General features: G+C 39.1%; 1 pseudogene; it reads left to right on the top strand.

The window, feature by feature from the left end:
• Positions 1-24088: 24088 nt before the first annotated feature.
• LOC112322228 (large ribosomal subunit protein uL15 pseudogene) lies at positions 24089-25266 on the top strand (annotated as a pseudogene).
• Positions 25267-27752: the final 2486 nt, after the last annotated feature.

Here is a 27752-nt window from a genome sequence, read left to right as displayed (position 1 = left end):
ACTTCTTGAGGGGAAGTCTAATCTCATTTTCAGTGGTGGAAATAGAATGAGCAGTGAAATGTAAGCAATGTCTATTGACATGAAATAGATGTTTTATACCCAAGGTCTCTGTCAAGATGTTCAAAGTCCAAAATCCCTCTTCCCAGTGTAATAGCTGCTCCACCGTTTAAACAAATACACTCCTCGCAATTATGTTGCAAATTACTTAATGCTGAATTATCTGCTTCAAGAGTCAAGCCTCAATGTTTGTGGGCACTTTTTTTGAAAAGATGGTTTCAACTTCTGAGAAGGTTCCTCTGGCACTCCCATCCGCCTTTCTTTTCCCTTGATTTGAAGCACTCGTCTGAGTTTGGAGAGTAATCTCTTTCCTGCAGTTCTGTTTCTGACATAGAATGAATGTAGATGAACTTAGATGAGTGAGAGAACTGATGAGAGGCAAAGAAGAAAAACAGTGTTATTAGTCCAGGTAACGATTACTACTTAGAAAACAAGTGATTACTGTGCCTTCAAGGGGCGTCTCCTCTGTATACCCCCCCCCCAGCTGTGATTCTATGACCTATTTTGAATTGAAAAGACACATTTTTAATGTCTATAGAGAATCACACAGGGCGTTGTCTAGTAGACGCTAAAGAAGTAGAGATTGGGAGATTGTTTTTGGACAACTAATTGATACTTACAAGTCACCAGATCTGAGAGTAGGTGGGGCCTTTGCTTATTCTGGAGACTGTTCTCCCATGTTATGTACATGTTGTTGCATAACTTAGTGGCATAGCTCAACAGCAGTCATTTATTATGATCATGGCTTTTGATGGTTTGGAAGGTTGACTGGAGGTTGTTGGGAGGTGGTTGTCACTTGGGGTGCCTCACGTGGTTGCAAGAGAAGCCAACAGCAGAAGTTCCTTAAGCCCCGCTCTCTACCATATGTGGTCACTCCAGCACAACTGCTTAGGGAGTTAGATTTCCAACATGGCTCGCAGTTCAGGGGTCCAAAGGCACACCGAATGCTTCCAAGCAGCTATTTAGTCCCTCATTCTTAAATATGATCACACAGCCAAGGATCACCAGGGATTGGGAAGTGTCTAATGCAAAAGATTAAGGCTAACGCAAAACAAAACAGAAAAAAAGGAACCCAGAGGATACTTACATTCTAAGTGCTTGGTACATAGGAATGTCACTTGTATCTCCCAACAATTGTATGCATGGATACTCTTACTATTTCTGTTTTACTGAGAAAACTGATAAACACAGGTCAGGTAACTTGCCCAAGGTCGTTTGTCTTATTCAGTGGCAGCACTGGCATTTGAACTGACTGCAGAGTCTAAACTGTTATTCCTTATATTAGGAATCATTCGTGGAGCTAGGGGAATATTTTCAAAGATAAAAGTATATTCTGCACCCATAAAATGAAAGAAGAATGCTATTTTAAATGAATATTAAAAAAAGAGTTCTTCAAAATTAAGAATATATAATAGTACAAGTAAAAAACAGACACATTGAAACAATATTTTTCAATTGTTCAGACACACAAGATTAGAGAGAAAATAGGATAGAAAAGACAAGAAAAGCAGAGGGTTCATATCCAATTAATGAGTTCTAGAAATAAGGAGGAGAAAAAGGTAGAGGTTACGACATTATCAAAGAAATAACAGAAAAAAAATATTTGGAGCTGAAGGACTCACTTCCAGGTTAAAGGGACTTATCAAGGGTCCAGAACAAAGAGTGGAAAAAGACTGACGTCAAGGCTCATCGTCAAAAAGCCAGGAATCAAGAAAAGACCTTGAAAGCTTTCCTGAGAGAAAAATCATTTCTTGTGATGAGGATTTAGAACCAAGAACAGACTTCACTGAATTTCTCAAAAGCCAAGATGGGCCCTGTTCCAGCTGGAGCACTGCCTTCAACATTCTGAGGGAAAATGATCTCCAACCTTGGATTCCGTACTGTGCCAAACCACAATCAAACTCGAGGATGCAATAAAGATGCTTCTGACTTGTGGTACCTCAATACGTTTACCTATCAAGTTCCCGTTTTATTTTTATTTTTTGTGCACGATGCTTTATTATTTTTAAAAAATCTGTTTTCCAATTATAGTTGGCATGTAGTATTATATTAATTTCAGCTGTTCAACATAGAGACTAGACATTTAATATACCTTACAAAATGATCCTGACAATAAATCTAGTACCCAGCTGCCACCATACATAGTTACTACAATATTATTGATTATTTTCCTTATGCTATATTTTATAAACATTCCATGACTATTTGTATAACTGACAATTTGTACTTCTCAATCCCTTTCATCCTTTTCACCTACCCACCCCTCCCAATTCCCCTCCAAAGTCCTTTTCTTAATAGGCCACAGAATCGTTTGCTTCTTCAAAAATCAGAGAGTAAATAAAAAAAAGAGAAAAGCAGAAAATACTAACTATAATGGGATAGGTTTCAAATGAGAAAGAATGGGCATACGCAGGGTAAGTACAGAGGAGGTTTCCAGGGCCACAGCAGGGCAGCGGGCCTGGAGTGCAGAAGGACAAAGAGCCTGGGAGACTGTCTCCATGAAAAAAGTAGTGTGAATAGCTCACCTAATGTGTCTTAGTTTCTAAGAGTTTAACAGCTGTGACAGGAAATTTGAGGGTGTGTGAATGATAGGTACATAGGAGACAAAAGAAGCAAAACAGTACAGGGCTATTTTAAAGTCCAGAAAACACAAAATGAACACAAGGAAAAATGCTGAAGCTACAAAACACAGTATTGTTCAGTTATAACTATTAAACACTGACTTAACCCCAGAGTACACTATAAATACAGTGGGAATACAGGCAGAAAGGCTTGAATTTTTGTGGTAGGAAGAAAGCCTCAGACCTCTTAATGTCCACTTTTCATACAGAGAAATCAATCAATAATGATATCTCATATTGAAAATTCAGTATGAGTGAGCAGGTACTTGAGAAATTTGGGGATACAAATTATAAACAATTCTAGAGTTGAAAGTCTTGCTGTTGAGGTAATAAGATGGAGAAGAAACAAGCTATTTTTATTAAAAGCTTTAAAGTGCTACTTTATTTTTTATAGTATGCATAGATGTATTACTTTGATGAAATTAAAAATTAAACAAAATTAAAGCTCCGCTGAAATACTATTTGTCAGTATCTCTTTGCCGTATCTATAACTGAGTACAAACCGGGAGCTGTTGCCTTACTTGCTGTGATTGTGGGTTTACCTAAAACAACCTGTTATAAGAAGCCTAAATTCCCTATGTATATTACGAAACAGATTCCTTTCAACTGAGGCACTAAAAGCCACTTTCAAATGCTTTCTTATCTGGAGCAGTAACACACTGAACTACTATCAGTCATTAATTTTTGAAGGAGTTCATCAGATAAGTGAGCACCACTTAGGAGTGCCCCGAGGAAACAATGAAGCCAAAGGCTGAGGTGTTCCAAGTGTAGTGACAGGTAAGTCATGCTCCTTGGGGCCCTATGTGAACATCCCACTTGAAGGGACAGAGCTGGACTGGAGAAGGAAAGACTTGCAGGTGTGAAGCGGTGTCAGTTGGGGAGGCCAGGCACCTGAGACTATGCACCAGATTTAACAATAATATCCAGGAGGATACATTTTCCTATTTAAAAGGTTTGCCAAGGCTTGCTTTGCAATGCTAATAACCTCTGTAGTTTTAGCCTTTTAATAAATGCTGGATATAGTAAATATTTGTAGAAGTGTGAGAAGTATCTTCATTCACGTTGGAACATTCCCAAAATAATAGCTTCTATTTCTAAATGTGTTTTGTCCTGGAGGATGAGTGTCAACTAGATCTCACCCAGTAGGTTCTGGTCCAAACTGCAGATGTGTGAGGGAAAAGGAGACCGTACATTTTTTCAATGGTGGGAAAAGGAGAGCTTGTTTTTAACAACCCAGTGAAAATTAGGAATTTTATGTTGAAACTAGATTTAGGAAAAGTCTCTTGCTGTCTTTGTCTCCTGGGCAAAAGAGTAACATTCCAGCTCATTTAAGCTAAAACTTTTGGGTTACTCATTGGCTCACAAGAGTGTCTCTCAGCAATGTTGTTGAATTGGTTCCTGACTTCATGTAACACCTACCTTTATCATTATTATTTTTTTAAATCTCTGAGCTGTACTCTTTGCTCTACCTGCTCACAGATGATTTATCTTACTTTAAGAACTACATCTGCTGCCCTGACTGGTGTGGCTCAGTGGATTGAGCACCAGCCTACAAACCAGGAGGTCACAGGTTCTATTCCCAGTCAGGGCACATGCCTGGGTTGTGGGCCAGGTCCCCAGCAGGGGGCCCTTGAGAGGGAACCACATGTTGATGTTTCTCTCCCTCTCTTTCTCCCTCCCTTCCCCTCTATCTAAAAATAAATAAATAAATAAATAAGTAAAATCTTAAAAAAAAAAAAGAACTACATCTACTATCGTCTTCATCTCTTAGTCCTTCATACCTCCTCACCACTTCCTTTCACCCAAAGGCTCTTTCCAAATAACTTTGCCGTGAAGTAGAAACTGCCTTTTACAGATTAAAAGAATACTCTGGAGAGTAAGTTAAGAATACCTTTCAAACATTGTAAATATCTATAGTCAGTAAATGTTAGGAATAAAACCAGAAGAGGTAATGAAACAATCCTACATAGATATTTGCATCTTTCAAATTGAATTGGAATTGCTTAAATGTTCACTAAGAGTAGACTGATGAAATGCATACACTAGACATTCCACAGCGTCATAACCCGTGAGGTGGAGATTGGTCTATCTGTCTGCATACCTGTCTAATTATCTCTCTGTCTTGATATATCTGAAAGGGCTCAGGGGCGTATTGTTAATTGAAAGAGTATGGAATAACCCCAGTTTTGTCCAAAAAATGTGTGTGTGTACCTCACATCTATCCATATACATGTTTGGAAGGACATACATGAAAATGTTAACATAGTGGTTTTCTTTTCGGTGCTTATGAATGTGGATGGATTTCCCCTTCCCTCCTCCCTCCCTCCCTTACTTCCTTCATTTTAATGTTTGTCTGATTTTGCTTTTCCACAAATGGGAATTACTTTTAATCACAGACAATAAGTGATTTTCATTTAAAAATACATACTATGAAAAATTATTCTTTAAGTTCTTATCAAATCTTTTCTCCTTTCAATAAAGAATTTATTTCATTCTCTATAAATGTCCAAATTAACTTTTGGAAAAAATAGCTGTTACTTTTGGACCCTAAAACAATAGTCACTGAAGCAATTCCAAGACATTGTCCCTATCTTTGAACAAGATAATAGTTAAGTTAAATACTTTTCTCTCTTTCCACAGGAATGAATTAAGGGACAATGTTGGGTGTAATTAAAAGGCTAAGTGGATCTTAAATGGGGACCACAATGCCCTTTGAACAGAGACAGGGACGGCTTTCATAGCCTGAGTGAAGATCACTGATAAAAACATCTATTACATGCGAACAATGAAAGTCAAAATTTCATTGCCTCATTAATGAATTGTGAAATAAAATATGCTAACTTGTCAGGAAACCTAGAAATACAATTGTGAGTTGTAAAAGTTTCCACAGGAAAACAGACTTGTGCAAATGTTTTGATGACACCAGACAAATATTCTGTTCATAAGCATAAAGCAGAAAAACTGGATTGGGATAAGTGACCAGAGAGAAACGGGAGCCTCTAGAACATAGAGAAAGGTTCCATTGACCTGCAAACCCCAGACCAACTGACGTGGAAACGAAGCAGGTCTCAGAGCTTTCAGAGCCCCCTGTGTCAGTTCCTAGTTTTCCCCAGATTTCCTTTCCCAGAAGTAAATCAGTATTACTTTTGTAAAAATTTTTACTTTTATACGTGGGTTCGTTATTGCTCTTATTGCTAATGAGGACAAGGAACTTGGTATAGGTCCAATTTAAGGGCTGTGAAAGTTAGTTTGGTTTCCTTCCAGACCAAACCAATGAAAATAACCAGTTCCATTCATTTATTAGTCCAGATAAACAAAGCCAGTTTTATTCTGGGCATAATGCTTATCTGTGTGACTGACCTGCAGTGATGCCCAGGGGAAGACAAAAACCATGAAAAGCAGAAACTGAAAAGCTGGACTTTTCCCCTAAGAGCTACTCTGTTCCAGAGCAAAGAGAAATATTACTCAAATGAGCTAAAGTTAAGAGAAATAGGCTCTCTGGTGCTTTTGACTGTTGAATATAGGAAAATTAAAGCAGTTTTACTGTGTAGTCTATTAGAACAACTTTTCTTAGTTTGTACTCAGTTTCAATGCACACAGGAATGCAATGGATTGTTCATTAGGGCACTGCTTCCTTTTTGAAAATGATTCCTCTCTATTTCCTACAATGTATAAAATACATTTCTTTCTAAAATTAAAGTGAATTACCATGTTGTTTTTAGATCTTTAAAACAATCCTATACATACTAGAACTGTTTGAAATGCCCTTGTAACAGAATCAGGCCTGGGAACCACCAGTTGATCAATGATCAGCATTTCTGTCCAGACCGTGTATTACGTAGGCTGTAACAAGCCACTCTAGAATTGACCAAAAATGGCTTCTCTCCATTAGGTTTCTTTCTTTAATTAAAAAATGTGTAATAAAAATACCTTTGCATAACAAAAAACACAGATTACAAAAAATATGCAATGGAAGGTATGCCTAACCCATTCAAAAGTAATCCCTATATACTTTCTTGCTTATCTTTTCAGATTTTTTTTGTGTATAACACAGTGTAGGGAAGGAAAAATTTTTGCTTCTACCCTTCTAGGTTCTTTTGTTGGTGTAATAATCAACTTAACATAAGACAGGTAAACAAGAGAAAAACAAATATAATTGCATACATAGGAGGCCCCACAGAGACAGTAAGACCCAAGGACAAGTTGGCAGTTGGGGCTCACAGGCTATCCTGAGCTAAGGCACGGGATAGGGGCCTGAGGCTTCAAAGAAGAGGAGGGTAATTCGCAGGACAATAAGAAGAGTAGATGTTTAGTAATTAGATGTTTGTCCTGCCATTCAGACAGGTCATTCAGATAAAAATTTATGTGGGCCGTGCTTGCTAACTAAATTCTTTTAGGTAATTAAGGGAGAGGTAAAGTTTTTCTTGAGGCTGCAGAGTCTTGGTTGCTCAAATAATCCACATGCCAAAGCAGCACATTTTGGGGAGGTCTATTCTGAAGCCCTTCAACAGCATTCTTATGTAATGAGCAAGTGCAGTAAATGCACACACAGGTAGTCTCATCAATGGGAATTTCTTATACCTATTCTGTGATTTTCTTTTCTTTCTTTTTTTTTAATTTAAAAATATGTCCTGGAAATGATTTCAAGTAAACCCATGTATATCTACATTATTGTTTTGAATGACTACATAATATTTAATTAGATGTATATGCCATAATTTATTTAATCAATTCTTTATTGAAGGAGAGCTGGGTTGTTACTTGTCTCTTTTTTTTCCTACAAACAATGCTTCAGTAAACAATAAACATTTATATATACATATATATATTTGGAGACATGTGTAAGTGTGTGTAAGTGGGATAAAGCTCTAGAAGTAGAATTGCTAGGTCAAAGTCTCTACTTCATTTTAAAATCTCCCTGTTTAGTAGATCTGACAAAATTTTGTCTTTTCACTTGAATAATTCCACAGTGAAAATATGAAAAACCAGGGAATTCACTATACAAAACAAACAGTAATGGACATTGATTTAAGGTAAAAAAAAAAAAAACCCACACACTCCTTTGTGAATGTTCAGTGACTAAAAAAATTAGCAGGGAGATGTTGTTAAACCAGAGAAAAAGGATCTTCACAAGCTTATTTATACACTCCTAAAAACAAAAACAGATTACCCAACATTCAGTTCCTGAAAGAATTTGCCACGCAGTTGTGAAGAGGATCCTTTCTAGAGCATTTAAGGCCTCAAAGCAATTCAGTTTAATTCTGCAATTATTTATTGACTACCTGCTCTTCACCAAGCCCACGTGGACGCTAAAAAGAATTCTATATTGTCCATGCCCTTCAGGGACATGGGAGTGAGAGAACACAGCTGCACAAACAAGGTATTTAATGAAAGAGTCTTATTTGGGGCCTCATTATAACTTGGAAAAATCTTTATATTAAGTTATGTCATGTGGAAAGTAATTTAATGGGAGGAAAGCAAGGAAATAAAAACGAACAAAAACAACCTCCAGCATCACCATCCAAAAAGATTTTTTACATATCGTATTCATCTTTGTATCTCCAGCAGTCACATGATAGCCCCGAGTTCACATCTTGTGTGACCCACACCTTGAATAGTTTGCTTTCTTCTGCAACACATGTAGCCTTCTCAAGCTTCTGTGCCTTTGAACACATCACATTGTTGGTTTTGCCAGGAATGTCTTATATTGGTCCACCCAGCAACAGCCTACTTATCTTTGCATTGCTGACTCAGGGATCATTATTTTTCCTTCCACTCAGAAGGATACACCCACTCCTTCCCCTAGACTCCCATGCCTGAAAAGTATGTTTTCATTATAGTTTTAATTTTTTCTTCCCTACCTCTTATTCTCCTGAGCTATCAATAGGACATATCTGTTCTTACTTGCTCTTTTTTTTTTTTTACGGTTGCTTCTAAATATTACTTATGACTAGGCTATAATTTCTTTCATTTTTCTCCTTAAAAATACAGGTTTACATTTCTCACTGTGTTTAGCACAGTGCACTATATTTAATTTTAAAAAAACTTACTGGGCATCTGCTCTCCAGTCAGTAGGCTAATTTGATGGCTTATATTATTGCATCATGAGACACTTGGTAATAATAACAAATAATTACAGGGCTTACCAGGTGTAGGCACTCTTTTAACTACCTTTCATAATTAACTTACTGAATTCTCACAACCATGTGAGGTAGATTTTCTGTTATTATCATTTCCATTTTCAGATGTGGTATCTGAGGCATCAATAGGTTCAGTAACTTGCCAGAGTTTTTTTGAAATTTTTATTTATTTATTTATTTAAATATATTTTATTGATTATGCTATTACAGTTGTTCCATTTCCCCCCTTCATTCCCCTCCACTCTGCACACCCCCTCCCGCCCACATTCCCCCACTTTAGTTCATGTCCATGGGTCCTACATATGAGTTCTTTGGCTTCTACATTTCCTATACTATTCTTAGCTACCCCACCCCCCCGCCCCGTCTATTTTCTACCTACCTTTTATGCTAAATAGCTAAATGTTGACATCAGACTCTGGTGAGACTCATTATGTCAGACTGACAAGAGGCTTAAGCAGACATTGACATTACTACTTAGGTATAGGCACCACACTTTCTATTTAGAGACAGGGCTCGGAGCAACAAAATAACTTGTTCAAGCTCACGCAGCTCATTGGTAAAGACAGGTTCAAAATTATGTTTAACCCAAAGCCCACATATTTTCCACCGCCTATGCTTCAATGCAAATAAAAGTCCTACCTTTCCCTAGGGCATGACTCAAGTCTCCATTTATATATTTCAGCAGTAATTTTTGTCTGCTCAGAATCCTTTCCCCCTTTTCCTAACAGTGTGCTGTTATTTCTTCAAGGGCCTACTCCCTCACTCTCTCAGTCAATGGAGGCAACCTATGATTTTTATTGCCATTATGTTTACATGTCTTCTCCCCAAGAGAATTTAAGGTTCCTTGGGAGTGGGGATAGTTTCTTATTCTTCCCCATCTTCCTCTTCCTCTTCTTCTTTTTCTTGTAATGAATCTCTCATGCATGATACATAGTAGAGGCTGAAAATATTGGTTGAGCTAATACACTCAATATATGTGAGATTGAGCTGTTGTTGTATAAGAGCAAATAAAATGGGCCTCACCAAAGTGTTAGCATCTCAGTTGGCAGAATAAGGTCAAGTGTATGTCCCATGTATATGCTACTTCCTTGTATTACCCAGAGACAGGGCATTTGAGACACTGAAGGTTTCTGAGGCAGTTTTCCTGGGAAGGCCTGTGTAGAAAGAAAACTTGGGCATAATCCACCCGGTTGGATATGAAGGGTCACTGATGCTAACAAATTCCACATCTTCAAGGAAGAAAAAGTCGACGTTCTCCAGATAGATATGGCACCTGTCTCCATGGCAACACACAAGTAATCCCTAAGCAGTATTACTCTAAATTTGATTAAGACACTTAGAATTTCTAAAAAAGAAAGTAAAAAATGTTATGATATCCACCCATCTTCCAGCTTTCCAAAACTATAATTAAAAAAACCCCCCACAAACTCTAACCCCGAAATAAAGAAATAACAAAGTTCTAAAATCCCTTTTTTTCATATTGATGATCACATTTAGATTTTTGAAAAGGATCAAATACAAATTATTTTCAAGAATACTTTGGAGGAGCTTGCTCTGCGATGCCCCAACCATGTCCTGGGCTTTGCTTTGCCGGGGCTGTGTGCTGCCTCTGAGGAGAAAGGCAAGAGCTGTGTAAGTGCTGACCAGCCACCAGGGGAGAACTCCTCGGGGACTCCTCTGCTTCCACCTCCGGTGCCGTACAGGGACCCTGACTCGGTCTACACCTCTTTTCTTTTCTTTGTCAATAGTTTAATGTTCATTTGCCTTGTGAACAACCCACCATTCATTTCTCATTACCCACAGCACTGTTGCCCTGAGTATTTTCTGGAGAAAACAGCCCTAGCAGAAGCAATGCAAACAAGTACTTGGAGGTCCCCCATGTATCCCCTGGGGGTATCAAGATATTACACTGCCTATTGTCACCTAAAGTCCTAATGGGAAAAGAATGTAAACATAGATAATGTTGCGGTTCTAAACAGCTTTCTTTTGGATACTGTAATTACTATGGAGCCTAACATAAAAGGGGAATTTAGAGAAGATTCAAAAAATTACAATTAATTTTCTTGGTACTCCACTTTTGAGTAAAGACCCTATCAGGGGTGTCCAAACTTTTGGCATCTCTGGGCCACACTGAAAGAAGCAGAGTTGTCTTGGGCCACACATTAAATACACAAACACATTAATACATTAAAAAAAAAAAAACCTCATGATGTTTTAAATAAATTTACAATTTTGTGTTCAGCCATATTCATAGCCATCCTGGGCTGCACGCAGCCCATGGGCTGTGGGTTGGACACCCCGGCCTAATGTTTCAATCAGCTACTCTCCAGACTGCTGAGTCCAGCTCAGAGGGCTAATGTGTTCACTGTGCACAGTTATAAAATTGTGGGAATTCAGGGAGGGGGGAAGTACGAAAGAGGAAGTGTGCTGTAGCTCATCATCACCTCCTTGCTCAGCCATCGACACTTCTCTTTTTGCTACTTTTGGACCTAAATTTCTCATTTTCTGTCTGTATTTACTGAAAGACAACACTGAGAAGAGCAGAGGCTGGAGAGGATGTAGCCCAAAGGATAGTTGTAATAATGGCTGATATTTCCTAAATGCTCACAACGTGTAGTCTCTGTGCTTAGACTTGGGTCATCTTATTAATTCCAGTGCTTCAAAATGTAGTACTACTGTTAACTCATGTTTACAAATGAGAAAATGAAGACTTATAGAGGTTAAGAAACTACTTGCACAAGGTCACACAACTGTGCTTTAATCACTACCCTAAAATGGCAAGTGAACAATGTTTAAGTGTAATAACCCGAGATGAGACAATGGTTAAGTGAAAAGGGTCTTGGTCTAGGAGTAAAACACTGCAGACTTGTGCCTCAGCTTCCTTAAATTTTCTGAGCCTCAGTACTTCATTTAGAATGAAGTACTGAGGCTCAGAAACAGCCTAGGCAATAGGCTTATTGTGAAAATCAACTAAGATAATGATTACTCTAAGGACTCTGTAAATGCATACAAAACATGCATACACACTGCATTACCATATTACACACAAGAAAGAATAGGCCCTGACTGGTGTGACTCAGCGGGTTGGGCAGCATTCCTAAAACAAAGGTTGCAGGTTTGATTCCTGGTCAGAGCGCATGCCTGGGTTGCAGGCCAGGTCTCTAGTTGGGCGTGTGTGAGAGGCAACCCATCGATACTTCTGTCACGCATCAATGTTTTTCTCCCTCTCTTTCTTCCTCCTTTCCTCTCTCTCTGAAAATAAATAAATAAAATCTTTTTTAATAAGAGAGAGAGACTAGGTTATAAGTTAGGGAGTTTCCATCAAAAGACTGAAATTGAAGGAGACCAGCCTGAATATCAGAAGAAAAATGGCTATGTGGTGAAGTATTTTGATACTTGGGAAGTCGGGCAGACAGAGGAAGATGCACCCAAGATGCATTGTGGGAAAGCAAAAGGGATAGTGACAAATGGAACATGAGTATATGATGGCCAGCAACATGAGGATGTTAGAGGAGACAGAGGGAGAGGGAGAGGAAGAGAGAGAGAGAGAGAGAGAGAGAATACTAAAGCCCAACTCCAAACTACATGCAGAATAGTATGCGAAATAGGATAGGATGTGGATTCCTTTCTGGATGCTCAATTGTCTACTTTTGCTATTTAGCTGCTAACAAAAGCTCATCTATTATGAAGAAGAGAAAATTGTACCCTTGCTCATCTCCATATTTGTCTTGGGGACTTGTGGGATACCTACTTTATTTCTGTGGGCTTGGTTTTTTTCCTTTGGAAAAATGCACAAAGCGGAATTTGAATTTTTGCCACATCTCTTAAACCAGTGATTCTTAAATTTATTAAGCATCAGAATCCTTGGAACAGATGTAACAGATCTAGCAATGAAAAATACAGGGCATGCAGTTACTTTTAAGTTTCAGATCAATAATAATTTTTAGTATAAATATGCCTAACTATTACACAGAACATACTTATACTAAATTTTTTTTGTTGTTTACCTGAAATTCAAATTTATTTGGACATCCTGTATTTTATTTAGTACCCTACCTGGAGCTTATTAAAATGCAGACTCACCAGTTCCATATTCTAACTGCCAGTAAGTCTGACATAGTGCAGCTTGTTTTTATACAACACTTTGAGAGATACTGGTTAATCTTGGATAATGCCAACCTGGGAATGAAGGATTTCCGGAGACCAGGAGAACATCCTGGAGAGGGGAGAGTGTGGGTAGCTAGAGTGAGCCTTGAAGATGCTGAAAGCGTCCTGGTCCTTGAGTGACAGCAGAGATTATTAGTCTGAGTGCTGGGAGCCCGATATGGTAACCAAAGAAGACATTCATGGAACTTCATTATTGTGCCATTTAATCCTCTCAACAACCACAAGAAGATAATTGTTATTATCTCTATCTCATTAGACGAGGAAGTAAAAGCTCAGGGTTAAGTAAGTAACTTGCCCAAGGTCACATAGTATTTAGTGGAGTCAGGTTTGATCCAAGACCAGTTGTTTCCAATGTCCACATTCTAAACCAGTCCTATGCAACAATTGGAGGTTTGGGCAATATAATTTTTTCCCCCTATTCACAGCCTTCTTCAAATAGCTAAGTTAACTGAAGTACAGTCAGCGATGTGACTGACATCTGTTGTCTGGAAATGCTCAAAGATCTTCCTGTTCTGAGGTGTAACAGCCAAAGGAAAGTTTGGCTGAAGTTTTCACAAGTGAAAGTTTGTGTAAAGCTTAAGGGTCTGAGCTGATGAAAAATATGAAGAACTATTAGAGACAGTATTGCTTAAGAAGAGCTTGCTTTTTTTTGGTCTAGAATGCCAGTCAAAACCCATCATCCCAAAGGGGAGTGTGTCAGGAAATACTGCCCTTTGGAGGATAAACCAACAATTTTCTTACCAGGTGACCAAAGACAGCTGAATAAGATCTGAAAAGCTGTTAGGTGAGAGTATTAAATAAATATAGAGAACAGGTGAATGAAGAAATTGGAGCCAATTTCACTAGAAAGGAGACAACTCAAAGAAATCGTGGCTGCAATGACGTGACATTTGTAGAAATGGTAGAAATAAAAGGCAATGAGCAAAGACCACAGGTTGGATGTTACTTGGAAAAGGATCTAAACTCAAGAAATATGTGATTGACTGTGCTATTATTCAAGGTATTTGCTGCCTATCTCTGGGATGTCTGTCTCTCTCTGCCTGCAGGAGGATTCCATGTGACTGGTGTCGCTAACGAAAAGTGGAAACTGTGGGACAGCATGTCATCCACCACTCTCTCTTTTCCTTTTCTCTGAGTCCTGCCATGACCCAGAGAGGGGCTTCTCCATCAGCCAGGGTCCCAGAGGGGAATCTGTGTGGGGCGGAGCCAAGGTGACTTGGGATAGGCACATGATGCAGGGAGGAATTAAGGCTTTTTGTTACTGTGGAGTATACTGACTGGCAGAATAAGAAAGCTCTCCTTAAAAGTGCAGAGATGTCCAAAGATGGAAAGGGCCACCTGGAGAAGTGGTGAGTTTCCTGGTTTGGAAGTACTTGAATGTAGCTAAAATGCCACTTTTGAGATGATGAAAAAAAAAATTGGTGGTGGTGGGTAGGGAGAGCAGGCAGGGACTGGGACGTCGGTTGAGTGGTTAGGACCTTAAAATCCTCTCCACGGCTGAGATTCCGTGCCACATTACTAATGAAGTAAAGTAGGTGCGAATGGGCAAGACCTTCTGTACATCCATGCTTTCAACTCAGTTGAAGAGAAGGAACATAGTGACATTAGGGTAGATTAATCTCAGTTTGTGGTTACTGAAATTGAGCACATTAACTTATGCTTATTTGAGAACAGGCTTCTGGAATGTAACTAAAAGGAGAGTTAAATATTTATGTGGTTTGAGATTAACCATGAAAGACCTTCAGGGGAGGATTAGAACACAAGAATAGCTGGAGAAAGGGTAATTCGGTCCCGACCATGAGCCTCTCCCAGAACCCTGCTAACTGTTAGATGTACCGCGCCAAACCACACGCTGGCCAGAGATGAGAGAGAGCAGGGCCTGGAGTGGGATGCTGCCATTCCCTCAGTCCGCAGCCCAGAGAAATACCCAGGCAGTGTTCGCTCCTTTCTTCTCTCTCCCCTTTCCGGTTTGCTCCCTGCATGGTCCCAAATTCTTCTCTTTGCTCTTTTTCCACTCTTTCATTTACCTCTTACTCTTACTACTGTCGCCTAGTAATCTGATCTCTCAGCATGTTATCATCTCTTGAGTCTGGTCTTGTTTCCATCTACCCATTTTTCTAAGTCACCAGTGAGAGAGGTAGGAACAAAGAAGAGTAAAACAAGGCAATGTTTTAGAATGAGGGAAGCTCTCATTCACAAAATGAAGTAAGCAACATGTGGTGGTATGTGCACCACATGGGAGCATGGCTTTGGGGGAAAATAAGACACGTAGTCCAACTTCAGCTCCATTGTTTATGATGTACATGACCTTGAACAAGTTACTTAAATTCTCAGTGTTCTCAGGTCCCTCACCCTTAAAATGAGGTCAATAGTTACCTACCTTGCAGGGTTGCTGGGAAGATTAAGTAAACTGCAATATGTTATGTGGCTAATACATAATAGACACAAGGTAAAAGGTTGGTGTTATTTTATAGATTACATAACATTGTAGTTCAGTCTGGATCTGTATTACTAGCTTTTGTACTCTCCGCTTAAATGCTTTAAAAGCTGGAATCATTTTTTATTGGTATTTTTTGGTGTCTACAATTTTATTGGTCACAGAAATGTGTAAGTACTTGAAGACTTGGAACAACCCCCAGAAAATTATATAAATACATTATGCATGTTATGAATTGAATGTTTCCCCCCAAATTCATATGTCGAGTCCTATCCCCTTAATGTGATAGTATTTGGAAGTAGAATCTTTGGGAGGTAATTAGATTTAGATGAGGTCACGAAATGAAGCCCCTACGTTGTCCTTATAAGAAAAAGAAAAGAAACCAGAGAACTCTCTCCATCCCATGAGAACCTAGCGAGAAGGCAGCAGGCTGTCTGCAACCCAGGAAATGTGCTCTCAACAGGAACTACATCTGATGACACCTTGATCTTGAACTTCCCATCTCCAGAACTGTGAGAAATAAATGTCTGTTGCTTAAGCCATTCAGTCTATAGTATTTTGTTATAGCAGCCTGAGATAAGACTATATGTACATATTACCCCCCGGCTTTGTATAGTACCTCTTATATTAGTATAACTGAGTGCAATTTGGGGATATTGTCTTAGTATGTAAGATGTAGTCTATCTAGAGCTATACCTAATTTAGGATTTATAGTGTCAAGCAAATTTTATGACCTAGGCACATACATAAGGAAGGGAATAGACACAGTCCCGGTCTTTAAGAATTTTACATTTCACGTGACCTAAAACATTTAGACAGAGTCTTTTTGCTCCCTACCAAATGTGCATTTCCCCCATCTTATTTGTTGACAGAATTTACGACTTCGTTTGAAATGTCAACATACCGGGGAGAACCAAGATGGCGGCGTAGGTAGACACACTGCGCCTCCTCGCACAACCAGAACTGACAGAGAATCGAACAGCAAGGGGGACCAACACCAAGGAAACAGAAAATAATCATTCATCCAGACTGGTAGGAGGGGCGGAGACGGCACTGGGGTGGAGAGGACTCACGTGGCTGTGGCGGGACTGAGACTGGCTGAGTGTGGGACAAATGGCGCAGGCAGTCCGAGCACTAGCAGACCCTGCGGTCCCACATTTGCACAGATAAACCCAGAGGGCCGGACTCAGAGTGGCGGAGAGTGGGGCAGGCAGAGTGGCGGATAGCACATTGCGGCACCACATTCGCCCACAGATAAACCTGACGAACGGCGGGCAGAGAAGCAGACCGCTGCGCAACCCAGGGCTCCAGCTCGGGGAAATAAAGCCTCAAACCTCTGATTGAAAGCGCCCCTGGGGGTTGGGGCGGCAGGAGAGACTCCCAGCCTCACAGGAGAGGTTGTTGGAGAGACCCACAGGGGCCTAGAGTGTGCACAGGCCCACTTACTCGGGAACCAGCACCAGAGGGGCCCAGTTTGATTGTGGGTAGCGGAGTGAAAGACTGAAATGCAGAGGAGAGTGAAGCGGGCGCCATTGCTCCCTCTCGGCCCCGCCCCCACGTACAGCATCACAGCGCAGCGACCAGCATTACCCCGCCCCGGTGAACACCTAAGGCTCCGCCCCTTAAAGTAACAGACGCGCCAAGACAAACAACAACAAAAAAATGGCCCAAATGACAGAACACTTCAAAGCTCCAGAAAAAATACAACTAAGCGACGAAGAGATAGCCAACCTATCGGATGCACAGTTCAAAGCACTGGTTATCAATATGCTCACAGACTTGGTTGAATCTATTCGAAAAACAGATGAAAAAATGAAGCCTATGCTAACAGAAACAAAGGAAAATGTACAGGGAACCAATAGTGATGAGAAGGAAACTGGGACTCAAATCAATGGTATGGACCAGAAGGAAGAAACAAACATTCAACCAGAAAAGAATGAAGAAACAAGAACTTGGAAAAATGAGGAGAGGCTTAGGAACCTCCAGGACACCTTGAAACGTTCCAACATCCGAATTATAGGGGTGCCAGAAGGAGAAGAGGAAGAACAAAAAATTGAAAACTTATTTGAACAAATAATGGAGAACTTCCCCGATCTGGCAAAGGAAATAGACTTCCGGGAAGTCCAGGAAGCTCAGAGAGTCCCAAAGAAGCTGGACCCAAGGAGGAACACAACAAGACACATCATAATTACATTACCCAAGATTAAACGCAAGGACCTACGTCCAAGATTACTATATCCAGCAAAGCTATCATTTAGAATGGAAGGGAGGATAAAGTGCTTCTCAGATAAGGTCAAGTTGAAGAGGCTCATCATCACCAAGCCCTTATTATATGAAATGTTAAAGGGAGTTACCTAAGAAAAAGATCAAAAATAGGAACAGTAAAAATGACACCAAACTCACAGTTATTAACGACCACACATAAAACAAAAACGAGAGCAAACTAGGCAAACAACTAGAACATGAGGGTTGTCAATAAGGGAGTGGGAGGGGGAGAGGGGGGTAAAGGTACAGAGAATAAGTAGCATAGATGATAGGTGGAAAATAGACAGGGGGAGGGTAAAAATAGTGTAGGAAATGTAGAAGCCAAAGAACTTATAAGTATGACCCATGGACATGAACTATGGGGGAGGAATGTGGGAGGGAGGGGGGTGGGCAGGATGGAGTGGAGTGGGGGGGGAAATGGGACAACTGTAATAGCATAATCAATAAATATATTTAAAAAAAAAAAAAAAAAAGAAATGTCAACATACCCATCCCTGGGTAATATTTCACAATGGTCTAAGTCAATCGTGAGAATCTTGTTTCCTGCTTTCAAAGCCTCCTTTGAAACTTCCTTGAAAGTAAGAAGTCACTAAGGGGGCTTCTAGCAAAGCTTTTGCCTTTCTGATAAGAAGAGAGAAGTAGAAGCATTCTAACCTGGCCTGAGCATATCTGTGAACAAAATGAAGTTCAGATTCTTTATGTATGCACATTATTTTATTTTATTTTTATTTTTTTATTTATTAAAAAGAGGGAAGTGGAGGGAGAAAGCGAGGAAGAGAAACATCAATGCGAGAGAGAAACATTGATTGGTTGCCTCCCCAAACCAAACCCGCAGCCTAGGCTCATGCCCTGCCGAGGAATCGAACTGGTGATCTTTTGTTTTGTAGGATGACACCCGACCAACTGAGATACTCTGCAGGGTGTATGCACATTAGTTTAAATAGAAAAAGATCACCGTATAATACTATTTCTAAATAGATTTGAACAGAATCTAAAATTTTTCTCAAACGAATCTTTATTTAAAAAAATAAATAATAAAGATAATGTAAACCAAAGTATCAAAGTTCTTTTCTACTCTGACTCTTTGCCCCTATATTGTACACAGCCATCCCTTTCTCAGTGATAGTGAAAATTATCCTTTTTCTCCTCAACAACCTGTAGTAGCTATAAGGGCATGGACTAGTCTGGGCCATTTCAGCCACTGGCGTAACACCTGGCACATACTGACACCCCACAAATATTTGTTGAATGAAGGATATCACTTCTTGCTTCAAAACTTTCAGTGGCTCCCCTTTATCTAATAGTGTAGCACAAATTCTTCACCCCAGTATCCAAGTCTTCTTTACACAGAACCTGTCATAACCCAACCAGGTTAAACAGAACAGGTTGTGCCTACAACACGCCTTATACTTTTGGCTACATGACATGCTTAGTTCAAAATCCTGACCTTTCACTTGACCCCTCCTCCAAAGATTCATATTACCTGCTTTTCAAAGACTCTTCCTGCCCCCTAGCCAAAAGGATTGCTTTCCTTTGTGTGTTGCCATAGTTTATTTCACATACGACACTTACCATACTTTGCTTTTGATTATATGAATTTGTGTTCATGTTTAAGCTCCCTTCCCCATCTACACTGTAAGCTCCATGGGAGAAGAGGGATAGTGAGATAGTGAATAAGCTTTTGTATTACTCTCCGCAGCATAGTATGCACAGTAGGCATTTCATTCAGACATGAGTGTGTACACACCTAGTATTTGGACCATTGGTATTCTTAGATATGAGACGGGAAGTACTTATGGAAAGTACACATTATTATGGTATTTAGTACTGTACGGTGTGATTGAGAACATCAGCTCTGCATCTGTCAGCACGGACCGAGTCCTTACTTTGATGTTCAGTAGCTTTGTAACCTTGGGTAACTTACATGGTCTTCTAAGCCTCAATTTCCTCCTCTGTAACATGGTAATCCTATTATTTACCTCATAGGTCTTTGTGCAAATTAAAGGAAATAAGGTATACAAAATACTTAGTATACATAATAAGCATTTATTAATATTCACTCAATACCATTATTATTTCAGCTTAAGATGCATGATTTGTTAATGGCTGATATGCTTGCTTTGCAATATTGGATTGTAGGTTTGAAAGCATCTCTGCATTGACTAGCCTTCCATCAACAAAGCAGTAACAATGACCAAGTAACTTAGAGTTCATATATATTTTGTTTAGAAATCTCAGAAAATTTCTGAAACTCTCTATTTAATTTTTAATAAGGCCTATGATATGTTTCTTATCATAGTATTTAGTGTTCAATAATTCCTTGTTAGGTTAATGGTAAGGATTTGTAAGGATTTCTTACAAATAACTCTGCTTACTCATTTAGTATGTATAAAGCACCTCAGTGAATGCATCGCCCCTCTGAAATGAACACAGGGTGAAATGTCTAGGTCACAGTACCTTAAATGCAAGACAGGGTTTTGTAGCTTTCTGGCCCTAGTGATCCTAGGGGCACACACATTGATCAATGGACACAAGAGCTGAGAGGGTAGCACCCAAGGACTTTTCAAGATATCATTTTCTCTGTTCTAATTTAAATAATTGGCAGTTCCTTGTAACATTAGGAAGCTTTGAAAAGTGGGGTGTTTATATGAAGGGAATAAAAGAGAAACCTTTATTTTGGCATTTTACAAAATGTTCCTTCTAAAGAACAACATGTTTTTATAGGCTTGCGCTGATTAGAGAAACCTCATTAGATATAAATGAGAAGCATGTGCTTTTGGTGGTATTGTACCCAGAGGACCTGAGGTAAGTAAAGCCTATTTGAAATATATGTACCCAATTGGGCGGCTAATGAACCCTCTTCAACTTAAAGTAGAGAATTATTACAGGAGAAAAAATAATGTCCAAAATAGTTAAAGAGGCAAAAAGATATTGAAATCTTTTCCAGTATTCCCATTGTGATGATATTTAGGAGTTACAGCTAAAGAAGTGCAACTTTCCCTCCATCCCTGAAATTGATTTCTTGCATAACACATTATTTTGAATGTCAGCAATCAACCCTTGGACTTCTTTAGAAGACCAGAGACCAAGATTGAGAACACAGTCAATGGCTATTTTAGTCCTAGAAATGAAGACATCGGTAGTATAATAGAAGGCAAGTGAAAAATAAATACATTTGTTTTTCCATCTGTTAAGACATAACTAAAACATTCTCCTAATTTTTTCCTTAATATTTTGTTTCCTGGCAACAAATAACAAAAATTCCCTATCAACCACATCTTTCACAATTCTTGGGTCTTTGAAAAAGCAGTACTAATACTGTTATTTAAATTTCTAGCATAAAAATATTTTCAGAAAAGCAATATATTTTAAAAAGAATAATGTACAATTATAGATAAGTAGATAGATACAACATATATTATAATTCAGTAAAAGAGCATGTCACCAAACCACAAGGATGTTTGGAAAATAATTGGTCATTATCTGGTGAATTTGCCATAACCCAGCAATTTCACTCTAGGCATCCAGAAAGGCTCTTTCACATTCACCAGAAGGCAAGTATAAGAATGTTCTTAGCAGCACTCTTTGTAATCTCTTTCTCTCATACATGCACCTGGAGAATTTTCAAATATTCATCCAGTGTAGAATGGATAAATCCAATACAGTGTGAGAATTAATTATGGCTTCATGCAAAAACTTGTATAAATCTGTGTACATAGTGAGCAAAAATCTCGAGTAGCAGACTATCACACATACATTTCCGTAACATACAATGTTGAAAAAAGTACAGAATTAACCAGTATTTTGTTTAGGCATGCAAGCATATGTGGCAAAACTCTGAAGAAAAGCAAGGAAATGTTAACACAAAATTCAAAGTTGGGAAGTGGTAGGATTTGAGAGAGTCCCACAGGGGATATCAGGATAATATGTTTACCTCTTTAAGTAAATGGTAGGTACACAATTGTTATGATTATGTATATACTGCATGATTTATTAAATGTCCTTTTGAAACTGCTATTTTGTAAAAACAATAAAAAGCAAACACTGATACACATTCATTGCCATTATTGTATCTAAGCAGCATATTTAAAAGTAATATAATCATTTCATCCTTTATAACTCATCTACTTGGGTCCAGTTCATTATTACCTGTGATGCTACAAATTTCATAAAGCAAACTGACAGGGCTGTCCCGGGTCTTTTATGTTTGACAATATTTAGAAATGAAAAGTTATTTTGAAAACTCTCTCACTAAGATATTGTAAAATATGTTCATACATGAGTATTCTTATTTTGGTCTACTTTTCAGTGAGTAGTTTTATATCATACACTTCTAGGATGAATTCTTAAAGACAACCCAAACACTGCAATTCCACATACCTGCTATGTGTATATGTGCTCCAGTACAATTAAATTACAAAACTCACAATTCCATTGTTGTTAATGAAATTTATGGTATCTTCTCAATTCACATTCTTCTGTCTGTCAAGAGATTGATTGTTACAAATCATTGGTCCAAAAGTCTTTATAAGCATTTCATTTTCAACTAAAGTTATGTATTACTTCAAAATAAGAGACTTTTATTTTAATGTCAAAATATCCATTTGGAGGTATTTTATTTGTAGTATTTTAGTTATAACTAAATGGACAAAATTATGCTATTAAATACTACAATGCATTACTTTGGAGGATTTTGTTTTATGTTTTTAAATATCACAAACCCATTTACTATTCAATTATACCAAAATTTTAACAATCCATTTTTATCTCATTATATTTCAAGTTATACTTAAAATCCCCAAGTGAACAGCTTACAGCCCTTGTTGTGAAATGGAGCACTGTGTTGAAATGGTTTTGTGCCCTATTTTATCCTCTTGGGTTATCTAGCAATTATGTGATCCTCAATGTCTTTATTGTATAAATCAGTGTGTTTACTTTTTGCTATGACATTGGTTCATTGCATCTTATATTTAAGGAAATATTTATATAAAACAAATTAACAATTTTGGTTTTAATATATTTGAAGATATTATAAAATATATGTGTGAATAAAACCTTATGTTGCTTAACTTTTCCATGTGTTATCATTATATGAATGGGTTGAACTGTGAAAATAAAAATTGTCAATGAATGCCTAAAGACATTTGAAACATGCCAAATCACTTACCTTTGGATTCAAGGCAAAATGATTTTATAATTTCTACGATATACCATAGTTAGCAGAGCACAGGTGTTTGGGTTGAACAGACCTGCCTTCACATTCTAGCTCTATTAGCTATGAAACTCTTAGTTTCTCTCTGAGGTCCTCACCTGAAGACTACACAGGGGTCTTGTGGAGACTGAATGAGATATGTAGGAATAATTTCTGGTACAGAGTTAGTGCTTAGTACATGTTCTGTCTGCCCTGCATTCCAGCTCAAAGTAGGAAGTAAAGATTTCTCAGTACAAGAACCTCAGTCATTGCCATGGATTATAAAGAACGACCTTATCATCCAAAGCATTTACCAATGGTTTTGTGACATAATCCAGAGACCTCAGGACCCGTGCCCTGCTGTCTCCTCTCAGTCACTTCATAGATGTTTTCTGATCCACAATTCTCTTTTGTTTTGGGAGTTTGGCTCAAGAGAGAGAAATGGTTTACTCAAGGAATGGAGAAGCTCACAATGGAGGGAGGGGATGGACATAAGGAATGTGTATCATCATCATCATCAGAGAAAAATTATAAAGACCAAGTTGTGAATAACATAACTTTCTATATGAAATGACAATGCTTTCGTCAAATAAGAGGCCAAAGGAAAACCCACTGAGGCTGAACACTCAACATAGATTTCATTTGCACCAATTTTGTGCGTATCACTATGGAAGGCCTTATAGGATGCTAGTTTCGGAAGACAGGATCAGATATATAAGAAACTTAAAGTAAAATTATTTTTCTATGTCTATAAGGTTAAATTATCTGTCAAATTCTTTTACACCAGGTGGTAGTAACTAAATCTCAGTAAAGTCAGGGACATGCCCTGTTTTAGGAGGGACTCAGACTTGTTCCCTTGGTGTTCCCCAGTGCAAGGCATGGGGTGGGAGTGGGGAGAAATCAGTGTTAGGTCATCACAGGTATCAGGCTGTCATGTTCTGATACTATACTCCTGGCCCCAATGTGTCTCTTGGTCATGGTCTACACAGGTTATTTTTGTGTTGTGTTATCATACAAGGTTTAGGGTTTTTGCAGTTCTCTGTGCTTCAACTAAGGCTTAGCACGCTTTTTCTAAAAAGGGCTAGAAAGTAAATATCTTAGGCTTTACAGATCATACAATTTCTCTCACTACTCAACTCTGCCCTTGGTAGTGTAAATAACTAAAGGAATGGGCATGTCTATCTTCTGATAAAATTTAATTTACAAAAACATGCAGATGGACGTCATTGTCACCTACATCATTGGACAAAACTTTTGGGGTTCTCTGAATTTTCCTGGGGCACAAGAGGGCTGTGGGGCTATCCAAGTCCAGAATGACTCAAGACCCCATTTAGAAATGTTTCCTGTTATCACCCACTGTTGGGAAAAGAATAACCATGAGGTCTTACTTCTCTCCAGGGTAGGGTCTATGAGCCCGGCTCCTCCTTTGCATTGAGTAACCTCCCCAGTCTGGTTTCTAGGGCCCCTGTTGCATTACTGCACATCCAATTCGATGTGCATGGTGTCCCCTGTCGTTGTGCAGTATGGCACTCCTGCATGGTGAGGCCATTAGGCTTCTGCTCAGCATGCTGCCAGGGCTCATACTCACACTCTGCCTTCCCTCTGATTCTCTTCTCTCTGTCTCCCCATCCTGCATAAATTCTATCAAGATTTTTGGTGGAAACAGAAAACCAGCTCAGACTGAGCATATATTCTTTAACATATATAGTTTATGTCATATGTTTTGTTTAGAGTCATTCAAGGCTTAGACTTTAAAAACTCCGAAAGCTTTCTCTATATTAATAGGGAGAGTACAAAGCGTTCCCAAATGTAAAAGATGCGTAAGTTCTTATTGAGAGACAAAATTTGGATGAAATAGTTAAAAAAAAATCAATACCTCGTGAGACTTCACATAGTTTTCTCTCTCCTGTAGGCCACCAACAGGCCATCCAGACTGCGGAAGACCCAGAAACTTCGGGGCCATGTGAGCCGTGGCCACGGCTGCATCTGCAAGCACAGGAAGCACCCGGGAGGCCAAAGTAATGCTGGTGGCTTGCATCATCACAGGATCATCTTTGACAAATACCACCCAGGTTACTTTGGGAAAGGTGGTATGAGGCATGACCTCTTAAAGAGGAACCAGATCTTCTGCCCCACTGTCAACCTGGATAAACTGTGGACTTTGGTCAGTGAGTGGATACGGGTAAATGTTGCCAATACAAGACTGGAGCCGCTCCCATCATTGATGTGATGTGATCCGGCTATTGCAAAGTTCTGGGGAAGGGAAAGCTCCCAAAGCAGCCTGTTGTTATGAAGGCCCAATTCTTCAGCAGAAGGGCTGAGGAGAAGATTAAAAGTGTTGGTGGGGCTTGTGTGCTGGTAGCTTGAAGCCACACAGAGGGGAATTCATTAAATTCTCACAAGGGCTTTTGCCTTCTGGTCTGAGTGCAGGTTCTTTGGCACTTCTACCTGTGTGTCAGAAACCTGAAGGTTCTAGAAGTTAAGGGTATGAGGATTTGGGCTCTTCTGCCAACTCCCCTGAGAAAGAAAGTGCACAAGAGTTAGCAAACACTTAGAGGCCTTGGTCTGTTACCTGACTTGAACTTCTCATTTATAAAGTAAAAATGATAGCTAAAATAATGAATAGATAAATAAATAAAATTAAAATTAAAAAATAAAAAAACTCTACCCAAACTTAGTAGTTCAAAACAACAAATTGATAATTTATTAATTTATTAATAATTTATTAAATTATTAACATTTTGTGAGTTCACCAGTTGGTTCTTTGGCTGGTATCTGCCTAGGCTCTGACACAACTTTTCCTTTAGCTACTGGGTTGGCTAGAGTCTGAGCTCAGCTGGAACATCTGGGGCCCTCTCTGTCCATGGTCCTTCTTTCCAGTTTCATTCATGGCCTGGCAGCATTCCAAGAGAGTAAAAGCAGAAAGTGGAAAATCCCTTAAGGCCTAGCCTTGGAAGTCACATAATATCACTGCTGCCATAATATATTGGTTGCACAGACACTCTAGATTCAAAGAGTAAGGAGTCAGATTTCACCTGATGTGATGCCACGCTGTGCTATGTTGTGCCCTGCCTACATGTATCCTGCCAAAGGGTAAGCAAGGCTGAAGTGCAACCTGGTGGCACTCAGCCAGCTGGATGCCCTAGAGTGGATTTGTATCTAGTATGAGGAAGGGGTCACCCACATGCTAAGTCATGTGCTGTAGACTCGCTCTGCCCAGTGGTGAAATTTTCCAATTCACACAAAGCACTATTTAGGCTGGTTGAAGCCATGCTGGATGCCATCTTACTGTGAATCAAATACACACTGGATCCTGGTGAAGGCTAAGATCTTTACCACAGAATATAGACAGTTATTCCAAAGTTCTACAGGGTTTGCAGTGGGGAAAAGAAGAGAAGGAAAGAAATTGAATCTTGTTCTTGATTTACCTAAACTTCTTTGTATTCACTCCCAGGAGTGAAGCTGCATTACCAGGAATTGGGGTGAGGGTGTCTGTCTCCAATGATTCTTCTTAAGCCTCCAGAGGATGTTCCACATGAATGATTCTTTCATCCTTTATTCTTCTCATTTATCATTTCCCAAGCCCTTTGAAACCCTTTTCTACTATAGCTTCATCCTCACTCCCTCTTTTCTCTGTTACTCACCAACCATTTCAACAGAAATTAACAAACTTCCTTTCCCAGCAGTGATGTGTGTGTGTGTGTGTGTGTGTGTGTAGCCCCAAACATTAGCTGCCTGTCCTGTCCCTGAAGCTTGGCAGAACAGAAGAGTGGACTGTGGTCTTAGACGCTACTAACTCCCTTGGGAGGAGAAAACAGGTGCATTCTGATTGTGTGATTAGATGTCAGGGAGGAGGTATGTGCTGAGATTCTATCCTGGGCAACAAATGATTATTCTGTTAATGAAATAAAAATCAAAGACACTGGACAAGTATAATTTCCTTCAAAATTCCCCTTCTAGCATGCGTGAAATAGAATCAATATTTCTTTCTTCAGCTTAACTACAATGATACTATTCTTTTAGTCCAATACCTTAGACATATTATGGTGGGAGAGCATCCCTATCTTCTATGACTTTATTTTAAAAACCACTGTAACTTATCTGGCAATAAATGATAAGTGTATTCAAGTAGGAATTCTTCATCATTCTCCCTTTATGGTATTGGAGTAAGGGGGTGGAGAGTGGGGAGTGAGGACAAGGGAGAGGGGAAGTCTCTGCCACTGAAGAGAAATTAAGAAATAGCAAGGTGATTTGTATTGATGATATGACGCCTCTAATGATATCACCATTGTTCAGGATCTTGGGTGACTAATACAAACCAGTTTATAAAAATATGAATGAAATCATTATAAATGTTTCAGCAGATGAAACAGTGATCAGTAGACGAAGAGTGTGATCATTATAGCACCATTTTCAATAGCACAACTTGGCAACAACCTTCTTGTTCCATAATAAGTGATTTTTCATTCTGAATTTTCATACAAAAAGAAACCATGCATAATTAAAAATAATGCTGTTAAAATGGACTTATTGGCATGGAAAGATATGTTAAGTGGTAAACTCTGGCTATAAAACAAGACACAGGGACTTCTGGCCAAGATGGAGGCATAGGTAGACACGCTTCACCTCATTGCACAACCACAAAAAGAATTACAACTAAGTCTCAAAACAAGTAACACCGAGAACTGTCAGAAAATCAAACTGTATAGAAGTACAACAACCAAGGATTTAAGGAAGTCACATTCATCCAGATGGGTAGGAGGGATGAAGATGTAGAAACTGGGCAGAGAGGTGAGGAGATGTGGTGTTGTGCAGAGAGGTGGTGGTGGTAGTGGAAAGGGCATGGGCAGTTCCATATTCATGTGAGGAGGATA

The sequence above is a fragment of the Desmodus rotundus genome, chromosome 2 (genome assembly GCF_022682495.2).
Source record: "Desmodus rotundus isolate HL8 chromosome 2, HLdesRot8A.1, whole genome shotgun sequence".
Lineage (NCBI taxonomy): Eukaryota > Metazoa > Chordata > Mammalia > Chiroptera > Phyllostomidae > Desmodus > Desmodus rotundus.
The sequence above is the reverse complement of the archived record's forward strand: the minus strand, read 5'-3'. Positions and strand labels throughout refer to the sequence as shown.